The following is a 14,061-nucleotide window of genomic DNA, read 5'->3' as shown; positions in this document are numbered from 1 at the left end:
GACAGCATTCTTCCTCTGTGACATGAGGGTTTATGTTTATGGTGAGGTGAAGTGCAGGCTGTTAGTTCAGATAGAGGAATTGCTCGGGGAGGCTGAGGAAAGTGCTTTGCACAGTGGGGTGGATGGGGCAGAGCTGCTCTGTCTCAGGTGTTCATCCTGGTCGCTACCTGTTTGGTGGACAAGTGTGCGTCCTATACCCTCTAAATGAGGCCCAAGGGTGGACACTGAAGGAGCGGTTTTCACCAGGATGCCCTGAGTCACGGGGACATAGGCAAGGTGACTTTGGAGCCCAGGACACAGCATGCAATCAGAATGGCAACGAGGGCAAAGGCAAGCTTTTGTGTGAATTATAAAATGCTGTTGTGCAAACTATAATAAGGCTTCCCCTCCAGGCAGATGAGGCCAGAAGGCCCATGGTTCAGCACGGGGTTCAGCCCTTCTCTCTCCTGTCTTGGCTCAGCACCCTGGGTGGGTCACAAATGCATATTGTACACTGTGGCCCTGAGGGGTGCCTTGCCCATCCTACCCATGGACTTCAGGGAGGGCTTTAGGGAGGGCAGGCAGTGTGCGTGGCAGTGGGCTTTAGGGAGGGCGGGCAGTGTGCATGGCAGTGGGCTTTAGGGAGGGTGGGCTGCGTGCATGGTCCACCAGAGTTGGCAGTTCCTGGAGCACCTCTTTCCAGAAAGGCAGTAGGGAAGTCAAACCCTAAATGGCTTTGAGGGCAGCCAATACTGGGAATCGTGGAGAGTTGGTGGGGTGTGTTTTGCAGAGGAGGGGTGACACCCAGATTCGTGACTATTGAATTATCATCCCCTTAGTACCCACAGACTGAGGAGCCCAGGGTGTTTAAAGTCCCCTTTGGACCTTAGGCAGTTAGAGCAGCCCTCGGCCTAATTCTCTAGAATTGGTTGCCCCTGAAGAGGTGGAATCAGGAGGGGAGCTACCATCCCGCGTGGAGGAGGTCAGAAAGCGGAGCAGGAGAGTGGTCCCACCACACAGCCTTGGGTGGGGAGCAGCCTCTCACCTCCCACCTTCTTCAAGGTACCCTTCTGTACCCCAAGACCCCAGGCACACTAAGGAAGTGCGGTGAGGACAAGAGTGAGAGGAGGCAAGGGGAAGATCATTAAGCAAAAAAAAAAAAAGGATGACAAATAAAGACAAATGGAGAGAAACAAACTGTGAGACGGGCTCGCTTCAGCTCACCTCCCCCTCCCCACTTTCCCTAGAAGATCAAATTATGACCTGAAATCACTGGATACATATTTTATTATGTGGATAATTTAAAGGATTAGAGTGAGACAAAGAATTCATAAGCTGTAGTCACATTAGAAGACAAATTGTTTCCATTAATCTCTGAAGAAGGGAGGGAAGCTGAGAAATGAGAAAATGTACGTGAGCCGGAGAAAGGCAGGCGGAGAAAAGTGTTGTTGGGAAGGGGGGGTACATAGAAACAATGATGCTTTCTGTTCTCCCAGTCTCTTGCAGTGCCCCCACCCCCAAAACAAGCTGAGGCTCCACTCCAAATAAGGCTGATTTGCATTGCAGATTTATCTCAGCTGCTTTTTGCTTCTGTTGCCAACCAGAGATGGTTTAAATAACATGTATTGTTCTGTGTGATTCCTTATGCAAATGTTTCTGGCCTGTTTGTTATTCCTGAATAATTTCCAAGGCCTGCTGTCTGAGCAGAAGCAGCAGCTCACTCTCCCAGCTGTGCCAGGAGTCACCTGCTGGAGGTGTGAGGACAGTGTTTGTAATGGCCCCATCCCCATTCAGGAAGACCTGCAATTGTGTCTCAGAGAGCTGGGTCTGCAAACCCCACCCCTGGCTGGATCCTAGGCTGGCAAATGTCACATCAGGAAGGACTTCCAAGAATCCAGTGTAACGAGCTGGATTTTATAGTAGAGGGAACCAAGGCCCATAAGGGGGTCGTTCCCACTGTGCCAGGGCCCATGTTTCTCCATTGAGTGCTGGCAACATGAAGCCCTGTGCAGAAGCAGACGGTGAAACCAAACGCTGAACCAAGCCTACCATGAACCAATGAAAAAAAGGAGTAGACTCAGATTTGATGACTGAATTGTGTGGGCAACCACTGAGCACCCACTTTTTGCCAGGAGCAGGATTATAAAGTGAGGACACAAAGCAGGCCCTGCTCTCAAAAAGTTAATCCTTTGGAGGCAGCTGGGGTACAGGAAGCAAAACGCCACCTTCATTGTCTCCTTTCTTACTTCCACTGGCCCACAAATTTTGGGCTTTTTTTTTTTTCTTTTTGCATTCCGAAATCAGAACATGCTATTCTTCATTCTTAACACACTTTACGATCACCTCCCACCTAATGAATCCAGGCCAGCATATGACTGGTCACTCAAGCTGGACATGTACAGCCCCAGAAAACACCATTCTGTGTTCTTTCATTCACTCACTCATTCATTCATTTGTACCATTTATTTATTCACCAAACGTATGTTGTCCTGCAATGACCATGGCTGAATGGTGCAGCATTAAGATGCAGAGGCCCTTAAATCCAATAGACCTGGGTGTGAATCCCCACTCTGTACTTTCTGTATGATGTTGGGCAATTTTAAACTCTCTACACCTCGATTTCCTTACCTGTAAAATGGGGATAAAAGTTACTGCAGGACTGCATGAGGTAATATACATAAAGCTCTTAGCACAAACTCTGGCACATGATGACTGTTCCAAAATTGTCATTTAAAAAAGAATCAACTCTGCTAGGCACCGGAAATACAGAGATGCACACAAGTGTCTCTGTCCAGTCCCTGCTTCCTAACAGAGCATGGAGACATGCTCAAAGTGCTGTAGGAGTGGAACAGGCAGAACAACTCTGCCTGGGGGTGACCAGTATGGCATCACCAGGAGTCCACCATGGAGCAAAATCTCAAAGAAGAGTGGACATTCTTTAGGCAGAATGAGAAAACGTACATGAGCAGGAGAAAGGCAGGTGGAGAAAAGTGTTGTTGGGAAGGGGTGGTACAATGGACAATGATGCATTCTTTTCTCCCAGTCTCTTGCAGGGGTAAGGACCTCCAGGAGGAGCAAATAGGGTGTGTGAAGACTCGGAGGAGCAGAATAGCATACCTTGTTTCAGAAAGCACAGGCTGGGATGTATGGCCTGGGCAGTGTTTCTGAAAGCATGGAACATGGACTTGAGATGAATCTGGCTGGTACCAGGATGCCCCTCCTTCTCTCCTTCAATTACAATTTCCTTCCATTGGAATCCTACTCTAGCGGCTCCTCCCTTTGTTCCCTTCGTTCCACTGAGGTTACAGGGACATTTGAGCGACAGGATTTCACCCCTGGCTGGATCCTATGCTTGAGAATCATTGTTCTGTGCACTAGAAAAAAATATATAACTGACAAAAAAATTTCCTTTTAAAAGAATTAATTGTAAGTAAAAAAACATAAGTTAATTTAAAATATATTAAGTTAATAATTGTGCAGGTGGTAGTCATAGAGTAGAAAGTCTCTTTAAGATGACATGCAAAAGCCCAACCTTCGAGAAAACCTGGACTAACATACAAAGCATGAATCAAGGAGTTGGAGGCTATGAGACCACAAAGGTAAAAAGACAAATAACAGACTTCATAGGCCAGGCCCAAGAGTTTCTGCTGCCTGAGACAAAAGACTTGAGTGGGTTTCATTTACTGAGCATGCCCTGATACCCCCACATAAACTCAAGGACCCAGTCTTATCCTTTCTGTGTCCCCCGTGCCCAGTGGAATTCAGCACTCAGTGGTTCATCCACTTTGCTGATGCAGACAAAGGCGATGGTGGTCTTCCCACAGTGCTGAGTGTGGGCAACACTCATCAGACTAACCTAATGTGGCCCTCCTGGACTCGCTCTTCTCTGCAGCCTCTACTGTGTCACTGAGAAGATTAGGATTCCAAGGAGACTGGGGTCCTTGGGGCATTTTACAGAGGAGGTTAAATCACTAAACGGACACCTCCCTGGTGTGTCAGGGCAGGTGGGTTGTGATAAGCATCCCCAGCCTCAGAGCTCAGACTCTCCAGGTGTGGTCTCTAGACTGCCTACACTAACCTAGAAGATGCAGCTTCCAGGGCCCTTCACATACCTCCAGCGCAGGAAGACAGGAAAGAACAGGGAATCTTCAAGTCCTGGCTCTGCCTTCTGACATGCCACACCTCTCCCTATCCTCCAGGCTCTTCCTATGGACAAGGAGAGAGGAGTGCTTGCTCACTGGGGGTGGTTGTGAGGACCAAGTGAGTTGGTACCTATAACGCTCTTAGCATCATCCTTGGTGTAGTAAGCAGCACACAACGCAAGATCTTGTCATTGGCAGGATTTCCAGGACGAGGCCCCTAAAATCAGTACTTTCACCAAGCACCCCAGTCAATTGTGATTTATACCAAGGTCTGGGAACCACTGCTCTAGACTGTTAGGTTTTTAGATCCCCTGACCCCCTGCCCATCCTCCTTCAATTGCGAGACATAACTTCCTGAAATTGGGCACATCGCTACTGACCCCCGTGTTGCTCCACTGGGACCATGGAGACAGTTGTACGGCAGATTCTACCCCTAGCTCTGCTGGGGCAGATGCAAAACCACTGGATTCTCTCCCATCATCCGTTTTGTTCTCCACATCGTAGCAAATGCATGATTAGAGTGGTCACAGTGGTGACACTTGAGGACACAGACAAGATAAGAAAGTCCACATGAAGGAGAATAGAGCTGACTGCTAAATCTGCTTCCTAATATAAAGTTTGATCATGATCCTGTGCAAGAGCTCATTTTACTCATTTCCACAAGCAAAGAGCACGAGAATATGTAGGGAGTTGAAGGTCGACAGCCAGGGCTACGTTGAGAGACTCCTTCTGGGTAACAATGGGGCCCCGACAAAACCAGTGGCTTTTAATAACAATCATAATAATGCTGGTACAATATCCAGTTCCTTTCTTTAGAGACCCTTCCCCAAACATTCTTGAGGAATAGGCAGGGGCAGATGGGCAAGGGGGCAGGTATTTGTAACCACAGAGCAGCAAGAGGAGTCATAAAGCATCATCCTCACTTTCTCTCCGCATACATCCTCCTGAATCGCACAGTGCTAGGAACCAGTGCAACTCACTTCGGCACACTTTCCTGAGTGCCACTGGTTTGCCCACCCTGCCTGTGGGGTAGTGTGAGGGTGGGAGGAGTCAGAGGCATGGTCTGGGCTTCGTGATTACACAGTTTCCTGGGGACCTGAGATTTTCACACATGAAACAGAGAATGAATAATAATGCACTGTGGTGGAAGGAAAGGGGCATGTGTTCAGAGTGTTGACTTCAAGACCCACTGTAATCATGTGCCTCAGTCTTACTGAGCCCCGGTTTCCTCCCTTATAGAATGAGAACAATAGCTGTCTCTCAGTGCTGCTCTGAGGATTAATTGTGACACTGTTCATAAATGCAGGGAGCCCCAGGTGGGGCTTCCACATCCCCCTGCCGCCTGCTTCTCTCCAGAAGGCCAGGATGTCTCCTGCCATGCTACCTGACCTTTGGGTAGCTTTGCAGGGGTCTTCATTTAGACCTTGGCCCTTGCAATTCTGCACATGCCTCACTCGGTAATTCCAAGCCTCCAGCCTAGCTGATGTAATATGTTAGCAAGAAAAGCATTTCAAAACTATGGTTGGTTAATTTGTATATTTTCTAGCTTGAATTTGCTTTTAATGAGCCTTGGTCATTTTGTCAAGGGTAATGGAGACTATCCTAGTGTTTTATGAGTTACTGCTCAAATTATGTCACTTAAACCTTTTGAACATACATTCCCCAATACAACTGCAAATAGCCCCATTTGGCACTGTCTTCTGAAGGCACAGCATCTAGGAAACACACTGTTTGGGGTTTGCTTTCTCCACTTGCTGAAAAAGCACACATGTTCCCCACCTCCCTCCAGGGTGAGGCCCCCAAAATCAGTATTTTTACCAAGCACCCCAGTCAACTGTGATTTATCCTAAGGTCTGGGAACCACTTACAGGGACATGAAGAAGCTATTCTCGGGGGGTGTTGAAAGTCCAGAGACCGTGTTACTTGAGGTTTCTCAGGTTTTACGTGGAGAAGGGGAGACCCCAAGGGGCCCCAATGGTTATCTTTAAAGATCTGAAGACTTCTCATGGACCAAGTCCAGAGGCATATTTCTACTCAAAGAGAGGAAAAATTTTTGAATGCTTAGGGCTGTCTCATAAAGGAATGGGCTACTTTGAAGGGTAGGGAACAAAGCAGAGGATGAATACAATGGGGAAGATGAAGAAGGAATTCCAGAATTGGCTAGGAGGTTGGACTGTGTACTCTAAAGTTCATCGTAGTTCCAGAGTGTGTAAAGCACACAACACGTGCACTGGTAGGTTGAGAAAGAGAAATGAGTTTTCCAGAAGCAGGAGGACTCAGATAGGCCCTTACAGGTGAATAGAGCTAAATTTATCAGAAAGGACAGGTTGGAATGTTCTCAGCTGGGACAATGCAAGACTATGAGTTCCCTTTCTTATGAGCTGGTTCTGCCACCCTGATCTCTTGCTCCTGCCTTCCCAGGAAGAGTGCCAAGGTCTGCCAACCAGGCCTGGAGCTAGAGTTGCCAAGGCCTCAAGAGGAGTTCTGCAGGCTTGGAGAGGAGCAGGCCTCCAGCAGCCCTGGCCACCCCATTCACGTTCCAACACTGAGAACCACGACGCCCCTACAAACCTGAGCCAGAAGCAGCATGTGCTCTGGAATGGGGTGAATGGCCTGCGGCTTGGCTGAGCTGTAGTCACCTTAACCATCAAATCCCATTACCCACTGCACAGGTGATGCATCGCATGTGGAACAGTCAATGGAGAAGCAGTGAAAACACCAGACCAAACAGGCTGCCACTGGATTTGGTCACTGCGTCCAGATACAGCCGGAGTCAGGAAGTCGATAGGTGCTCTACGCACACACGTTCCAGAGGGTGGGATCTCAGTTTGATCTTACTATCGGTGGGGCACTGAGCAACTTACTTAATTCTCCAAGCCCAAGTTTCATCTGCGAATAGAAGAGAAAACACTGATCTCATGGGGTTGCCATAGTGGTAAGATGAGATAGAACAATGTGTCTGTCTCATGAGATGGAGATGGCGGCCAGCACATGATAGGTGCTCAATAAATACCCTCCCATTCATTTAATTCCTCATTCAGCCAAGGTGATGGATAGGTAGTGGGAGGGGCATTTCATAGTATAGCTAAGAAGGGGCTGCATTTGGGGTAAGAAATGGATCTGTCCCCACACCTGAGAAGCTGTGCTGATTTGATTTGTAGAAAGTGTTCTCATTTCACGGCAAAAGGGGAGAGAGAAAAGCAGTAACATAGCAGGCACCAAGTATCTTAAAACCCATTAGCTTTTTGGATAATGATTCTAAATGCATATCTTAAATTTGGGAATAAATACCACTATTCTCCTACCTTTCTTCCAGTCCCTTAGGCTGAGTTGGGTGAGTAGCATCTTTACTCCATCAGTTTAGAGCAGTCTTAGACAAGTCGCTGAGTCTTCATTTCTTCACTGGTAAAATGGGCATTATAACACCAACCTTACAGAGGTAGTGCAAGGATCAAATGACACAGTGCATAAGTCACCTAGCACAGTGCTGGCATATGACAGGCTTTCAAAAACTGAGTTGCCTTCCCCTTTCTTCCACCTGCTACTGATTCTAGCCCTTGGTTGGGGGCCTTCACAGAGAGGCTGGGTCACCCTAAGCATGTTGCTCCCTGGCTTGCTCCCTCAGTGCCCCTGGAAGTGAGTTATTCCCCACCAGTAACCAAGACTACTGACAGGACAGGGCAGGATGTTGAGGGGAGAAGGAAGAAGCAGCACTGAGAAAATAGGCTGGCATTTATTAGAAGAAGGTTCTTGGTGGATTTAAAAGGAATTAGTGTACCTTGTCTCGTACCAGATGCCACACTGATCTATCTTTAGAAACTTCTACGCGGGGGCAGGTTCCAGGGATATGAGCATCCCTGCTCTCCAAGGTTGGCTCTATAAATACCCTCCCAACCAGCCTCAGCAGCTCTCTCTCCTGTGATCCAGAAATAGTCCCTTCTCTCAGTAGCCCTCTAAGCTCCCAGATACCAGCTCCTGAGGCCCACCTGGAGCCCAAAGTGCCCTGGACACTGAGAAGAAACAGAAGGGCCCCACCTTTCTCTGTCCTCCTCCCCCTCTGTATCCCTAAAGGCCGCTGCACTTCACAGTTGTATTGTGGAGCCTGAGAGCATGAACCAAGAAGACAAAAGACAGATGATAAAATCATGGTGTGGGAGCTTGCAGGATGAAAGGCTGGGGGACAGGGGCACAGGGGGAAGTGGGAAACTGGGGGTCTGGGGTCAGGGGCAGGGAGAGAAGAAGACAAGGCATGGTGGAAGGGAAATGATTTCAGTCTTTATTAACTATTTCCTGAGCTCCTGCTCGACGCTGGGCAATGTCCCGGACACTGGATGGACAGTGTAAAGACAGACACAGCCCCTGCCCTCGGGGAGCTTGGAGTCTACAGGCAATACTCCAGAGAGGCATAGAAATCTGAATCCCTTACTACTTGGAAAAATGGAGCCTGAAGAGAAGGGGGTGATGGGGAGGGAATTCCCAGAAAAGCAAAGAAACAGATGTTATTTCTTCAGTTCTCTTGTCTGTTGGTGTTTCTCACTTTGTGCAGTCTCTCTGTAAAAAGGTGTACAAATTGAATGTCTACCACGTGAGTGATGTTTTAAATGTGCCAGGAGAGCTCCATATTTAAGGTAACATTGGTTGAGCTTGTCTATGATGGAGCTGATTGTGCCTGTAGACACACACACACACACACACACACACACACACACACAGAGTATCTGTCTCATCAGCCTAAAAGGTTTGCTATGAGTTTCTAGCAGCTGCCACTCCAGGCCTGGGCCCCACAGTCTGCACATTCTGGGTGGTCCCCTGTGAGCTGGCGGTGGAGGGCCACCACCATTCTGGGGTGACACTTCCCTCCTTACTGCCTTTCCATCCCCTGGCCTCCCAGAAGGCAGGGTCAGCAACTGCAGGATGGGGAGGGAGCCAGAGAGAAAGGCGGAGAGAAGGGACAAGGGAGTGTGAGATAAGGAGGGAAAAGCTAAAGAGAATAGGGAGGTAAATGGTCCTCACTTCCCCTCTCTCCATTCCATTTCCACACTCCCCTCTCCCCTCATCCTTTTCCTCCCTTCAGCCCCCTACCTCTTCCACACACCCACCCAACACTCAGTCTCTACCCTCTGGAATCCAGCACCACACCACAGGTGTGAAAGCCAGGGCATGGGCTGGGCCCTGTTCTCCAGGTAAAACTCTCAGAGCTGTCCTCATAGGTAGAGCTCTGTGACCTCAGCCAGACTCTCAGCCTCCCTATACCTCAGCGTCTGCCTTATTGCTAGGGGCTAGTGAGCATCAGGAAGGTAATGTTTCTAACATGGCACAGTGTCACTGTTCAATATATAGAGCCACAGCACAACTAGCCTGAAGACATTGTGGGTTTAATATGTGCCTAGGGACTGGCCCGGGAACCCGATACCCATTACTAACGCTTTCCCTGGGAAAGACCGAGAAACTAGAGTTGTGAATAGGTTTCATTTTGAGGCTCCCCAGGGACTCCTCTCATCCATGTGACTGTCACTGACCCATCTTCCATCCCCCTAGTAACTCTGAGGTCTGCTTTGTGGCTTGTCATTGGCAGACCCGACCTGAGCCGCTCTTTTGAGTGGTGGATGGTTTGTGTTTAAATCCCAGTGTCATAGTGAAGAAATCACAGGCTTGCTCCTGAGCAACTGCAAGTAGAATTAAATCGTCAGCAAGACTGCAGGGTTAAAAGTCGAGAAAGCAATTTTTTTCAAAACCGACCTCAACTCATTCTGTAATATTTCCTATTTACATTAAAGAATGTCAATTCCTGGCTTTAGGCCTCACAAGAGACCAAGGATTTAAAGATACTTATGAGACAGATCTAAATCTTTGATTAGACAATAACCACAAAGAGAGACATGCTGGAAATGTTAAGTCGGATTTGGTCACAGCTCTTTCCTTTTTTCCTGACTTGATTTATAAACGTAGGGTGCTCTGCTGGTTCCTGGAGGGAGAAGCCTCCCCTCTCCTGTTTCAGAGTGAGGCTTACGTGTTTGGTACGAGCACTTTATGTCTGTGCCTGTTGTTCACAGTAGGAAAGAGCAATTAGAAATGTGCTAATTATTCTTTTATTTGTAATTTGGTCCTCAAAGTTTAAATGTTCAGTGTGTGCTTACGTTGATGCCTGATGTGACTGGCTGTTCCTGAAGCCACCAGCAGCCTGCAATTCTCTATCAGAGAAACCTGATGCACATCACAGGAGATCTGCCAAGGATTCCAGGTGGATTCCAGGAATTAGGGCAAGAGTCTAGCGGGGAACTGGGCATCAGGCAGGATGACCGAGCCTTGACCAGCCTCTGGGCCTCTTCGTCAGCTTCTTGAATCATACACTAGAACTCAGGTTTTGGTAAGAAGTTGGTAGGTGGATGTCTGGCCAGAAAATCACTCCAGATGGAGCATACTACTGGTGCAATTTGGAACAGACAAGGAGATGGGGCAAAGATTCCAGTGCTGACAAAGTCCAGGCAAAGAGCCATTAGAAGGACCCTGGATAGGAGCAAGGAGACCTGTTGGTCTAACTTGCAAGAGTCTACAAATCTAAGTGTTGTCTGTGACTTGGTTCCCTGGGATAAACTATCAGAATTGTGGAGTTCAACCTTTATAACTTATTCATTACAATTAATGGTAGGGATCGAAGCACAGCCTACAAGTAGAACAAGTGGCCATTTAATGAACTTATCTAGTGTAGACTAAAAAGAAATTCATGAATTGGCTTCTTCCCTGGAGTGGCCACTGGGCCTCATTTGGCCTTTAAATGTGAAACAGAGAGAGGACCCTAATGTGACATGCCTCTTGGAGATCCCCAGCGCTCACAAGCTGGGGGCACCAGTGGAGCAGCATTCCCTGCGATCATCTGCGGTTCACTGGCTGGGGCTTCGCCTGCACTTGCAGCCTCCCCAGCCCCTTTCTTTCCCAAGGTTTTTCATAGATGTATTTTGGAGACTCCTGCAAAGTCTCACAGGAGCTTGTGCAGTGCCTTCTCATGCTCTCCCACACATCCCTCCACTGTCAACGAATTGAAGCCAGTGGAGCACGGTGCCTTATTGACCATGGCTGTGAAGTGATGCAGTTTGTCTTTGAGGATGCTTTTGCCTCCTCTTCATGGAGGCTCCAGGAAAATGGCAACTTCTGTTTCCGCTGCAGACTCCCTTCTACTGCCTTAGGTGCAGGACTGGGCCAGGGGAACAGGGTCTCAGACAGTATCGTGAAGTCTTCTCCTTTCCTCTCCTGTTTCCATGCAAGACCCTTCAGCCTTTACCAATATATTGTCTCCACTGAAGACCAGCTCCTGATGGCACTGCTACACCAGGCCCTCAGATACTCTCAGACACTCCCTTCTATGGTGCTTAAAGCAAGAAGGAAGCTCCAGCCCTTTCCAAAACTGAAACCAAGGCAAAAACTTTGAAAGCCACAGAGGCTGTGCTGAAAGGGTCTATAACCACAGGAGAAAAATAGATTCATATGTCACCCATCTTCCAGGACCCAAGACACCCTAAGTACTTTCAGAAGACCATCCTCGAGACTATGTTGATGCAAATCCAATGCCACCAGTAACAGAGTGAACCACGAAGAAGCCTGAGGTGAACGCCATGTGAGTTCTCATCAGAGAACAGGCTCTGGCTGGGTAAGTTCTGGGAAGGCTCACACACCACTCCACAAGGGGTCCCACCCCACCCGGGCCTGATGGAGAGGAGACACATGTTAGATGGCGGCACTGTGAGTGCTGACAACGAAATCAGGATTAGCCAACAGAGTCCAGCTGGATAGATCTAAATCTAATAACCATTTCCATCAACAGGGAAAAAAAAATCCAAGCACAAAGCCAGTCTCGGGTCCCTGATACAGCATCGCCTTATTCCACCAACTCATGCTGTGAGTCAGGTCTCCTTTTCCACATCTACCCAACTCGAGAGAGCACCAGACCACGTCCCGTCTACCTTCTTGACCTCACTGCTCTCCTCTGGGTGTGTGATGGCCGAGCCAATCTACTTCTGCACCACGGACACCTGGATGCGGGCACTGACCCAGTACACTGGGAAGTGGCATGTTTGAGATCTGAAAAGACCATGCTGGAGGAGGTAGTGTCTTGACCTCAGCATCTTGTCCTGTTAGTGCTTCCTGAATCACGGCCACGATGCTATAAGCTTTATGTTCCCCTCAGCAACATAGTATTTTCCCTTACTTTGTAGCTAAGAAACTGAGTCTCAGGAAGGAGAAGTAGCATGCCCAAAGCCAGGGAACTACTGTGTCTGGAATTGGTGGGTTCTTGGTCTCACTGACTTCAAGAATGAAGCTGCAGACCCTAGCGGTGAATGTTACAGCTCTTAAAGGCAGCGCGTCTAGAATTGTTCGTTCTTCCCGGTGGGTTCACGGCCTTGCTAGCTTCAGGAGCGAAGGGGCAGACCTTCGCTGTGAGTGTTACAGCTCATAAACGCAATGTGGACTCAAAGAGTGAGCAGCAGCAAGATTTATTGCAAAAAGCAAAACAACAATACTCCCACAACGTAGACGGGGATCTCACTCGGTTGCCACTGGCTGGCTAGGGCAGCCTGCTTTTATTCCCTTATCTGGCCCCACCCACATCCTGCTGATTGGTCCATTTTACAGAGAGCTGATTGGTCCACTTTACAGAGAACTGATTGGTCCGTTTCGACATAATGCTGATTGGTGCATTTACAATCCTTGAGCTAGACACAGAGTGCTAGGCGGAAAAGTTCTCCAAATCCCCACTAGGTTAGCTAGATACTGAGTGCTGATTGGTGCACACACAGCGTCCAGCTAGATATAAAAGTTCTCCAAGTCTCCATCCAGTTCAGGAGCCCGGCTGGCTTCGCCCAGTGGATCCTGCACCAGGGCTGCAGGAGGAGCTGCCCGCCAGTCCCGAGCCGCGCTTGCACTCCTCAGCCCTTGGGCTGTCGATGGGACCTGGCGCCAGGGAGCAGGGGGCGGCACCCGTAAGGGAGGCTCAGGGCGCGCGGGAGCCCACCACAGCGGGGAGCTCAGACATGGCTGGCTGCAGGTCCCAAGCCCTGCCAGGCGGGGAGGCAGTTAAGGCCCCGCGACAATTTGAGTGCGGCGCCAACGGGCTGACACTGCTGGGGGACCCGGCGCAACCTCCGCAGCTGCTGGCCCGGGTGCTAAGCCCCTCACTGCCCTGGGCCGGCGGCGCTGGCTGGCTGCTCTGTGTGCGGGGACCGCCGAGCCCGCGCCTGCGCCCGCGCCCGCCGGAACTCACACTGGCGGAGAGCACAGCCCCGGTTCTCGCCGGCGCCTCTCCCTCCCCACCTCCCTGCAAGCAGAGGGAGGAGGCTCCAGCCTCAGCGAGCCCAGAGAGGGGCTCCCACGGTGCCATGGAGGGCTGAAGGGCTCCTCAAGCGCCACCAGAGTGGATGCCGAGGCCGAGGAGGCGCCGAGAGTGAGGGCTGCTAACACATTGTCACCTCTCACTATGAAGTGGCTGGGCTAGGTGAGAGCTCAGGGCTCCCAGCTCCTAAGGCTGGGCTCGTTTCTCTACTTTATCCTGCTACCCCCAGGAGGCCTTCAGCAAAACTAGCCTCTTCTACAGTCAGCTCCAATCCTGGCATGTCCTGGCGCCCTACTTAGCCTGGCTTCCTGTCTCTGGATCCTCAGTTCAGCTGGAGATGTTGTGCAGCATGTGTCTAGCTTCTTGCTTTGGCCTGATTCCTCCTATTCTCCCCAGGAAAGGGCCTGGGCTTGTCCTTCTGGCTTTCCTGGCTCCTGCAACTGCCACACGGTGATGGCATACTGTGTGGCAACCCTCATATCTGTTACCAAGGACCACTCCCACAGCTGCCACCTGACCCCTGAGCCCAGCAGGAAAGCTCATTTGTAAACTGACAGAAGCCTTGAGAGGTCATCCTGTCCATGCCCCAGGCCACCAGCCCCCCCACCCCCCCAA

The 14,061-nt window shown here is 49.7% G+C and overlaps 1 long non-coding RNA gene across 2 annotated transcripts; it reads right to left on the bottom strand.

The window, feature by feature from the left end:
• Window positions 1-642: 642 nt before the first annotated feature.
• LOC103880147 lies at window positions 643-12,777 on the bottom strand. 2 transcript variants are annotated; one of them, XR_641041.4, is made up of 6 exons: window positions 9,204-12,777; window positions 7,427-7,551; window positions 6,693-7,010; window positions 4,092-4,185; window positions 3,097-3,371; window positions 643-2,607 (listed from the first exon to the last, which is right to left on the bottom strand). It is a non-coding gene; the product is annotated as an uncharacterized LOC103880147 (long non-coding RNA). The 2 variants fall into 2 exon arrangements; XR_001897833.3 differs by having other exon boundaries at window positions 9,239-12,777.
• Between the last annotated feature and the right edge of the window lie 1,284 nt (window positions 12,778-14,061).

This window comes from Papio anubis, chromosome 1 (assembly GCF_008728515.1).
Source record: "Papio anubis isolate 15944 chromosome 1, Panubis1.0, whole genome shotgun sequence".
Classification (NCBI taxonomy): Eukaryota; Metazoa; Chordata; class Mammalia; order Primates; family Cercopithecidae; genus Papio; species Papio anubis.
Note: the sequence above shows the minus strand (reverse complement) of the source record. Positions and strands in the feature narration are given on the sequence as shown.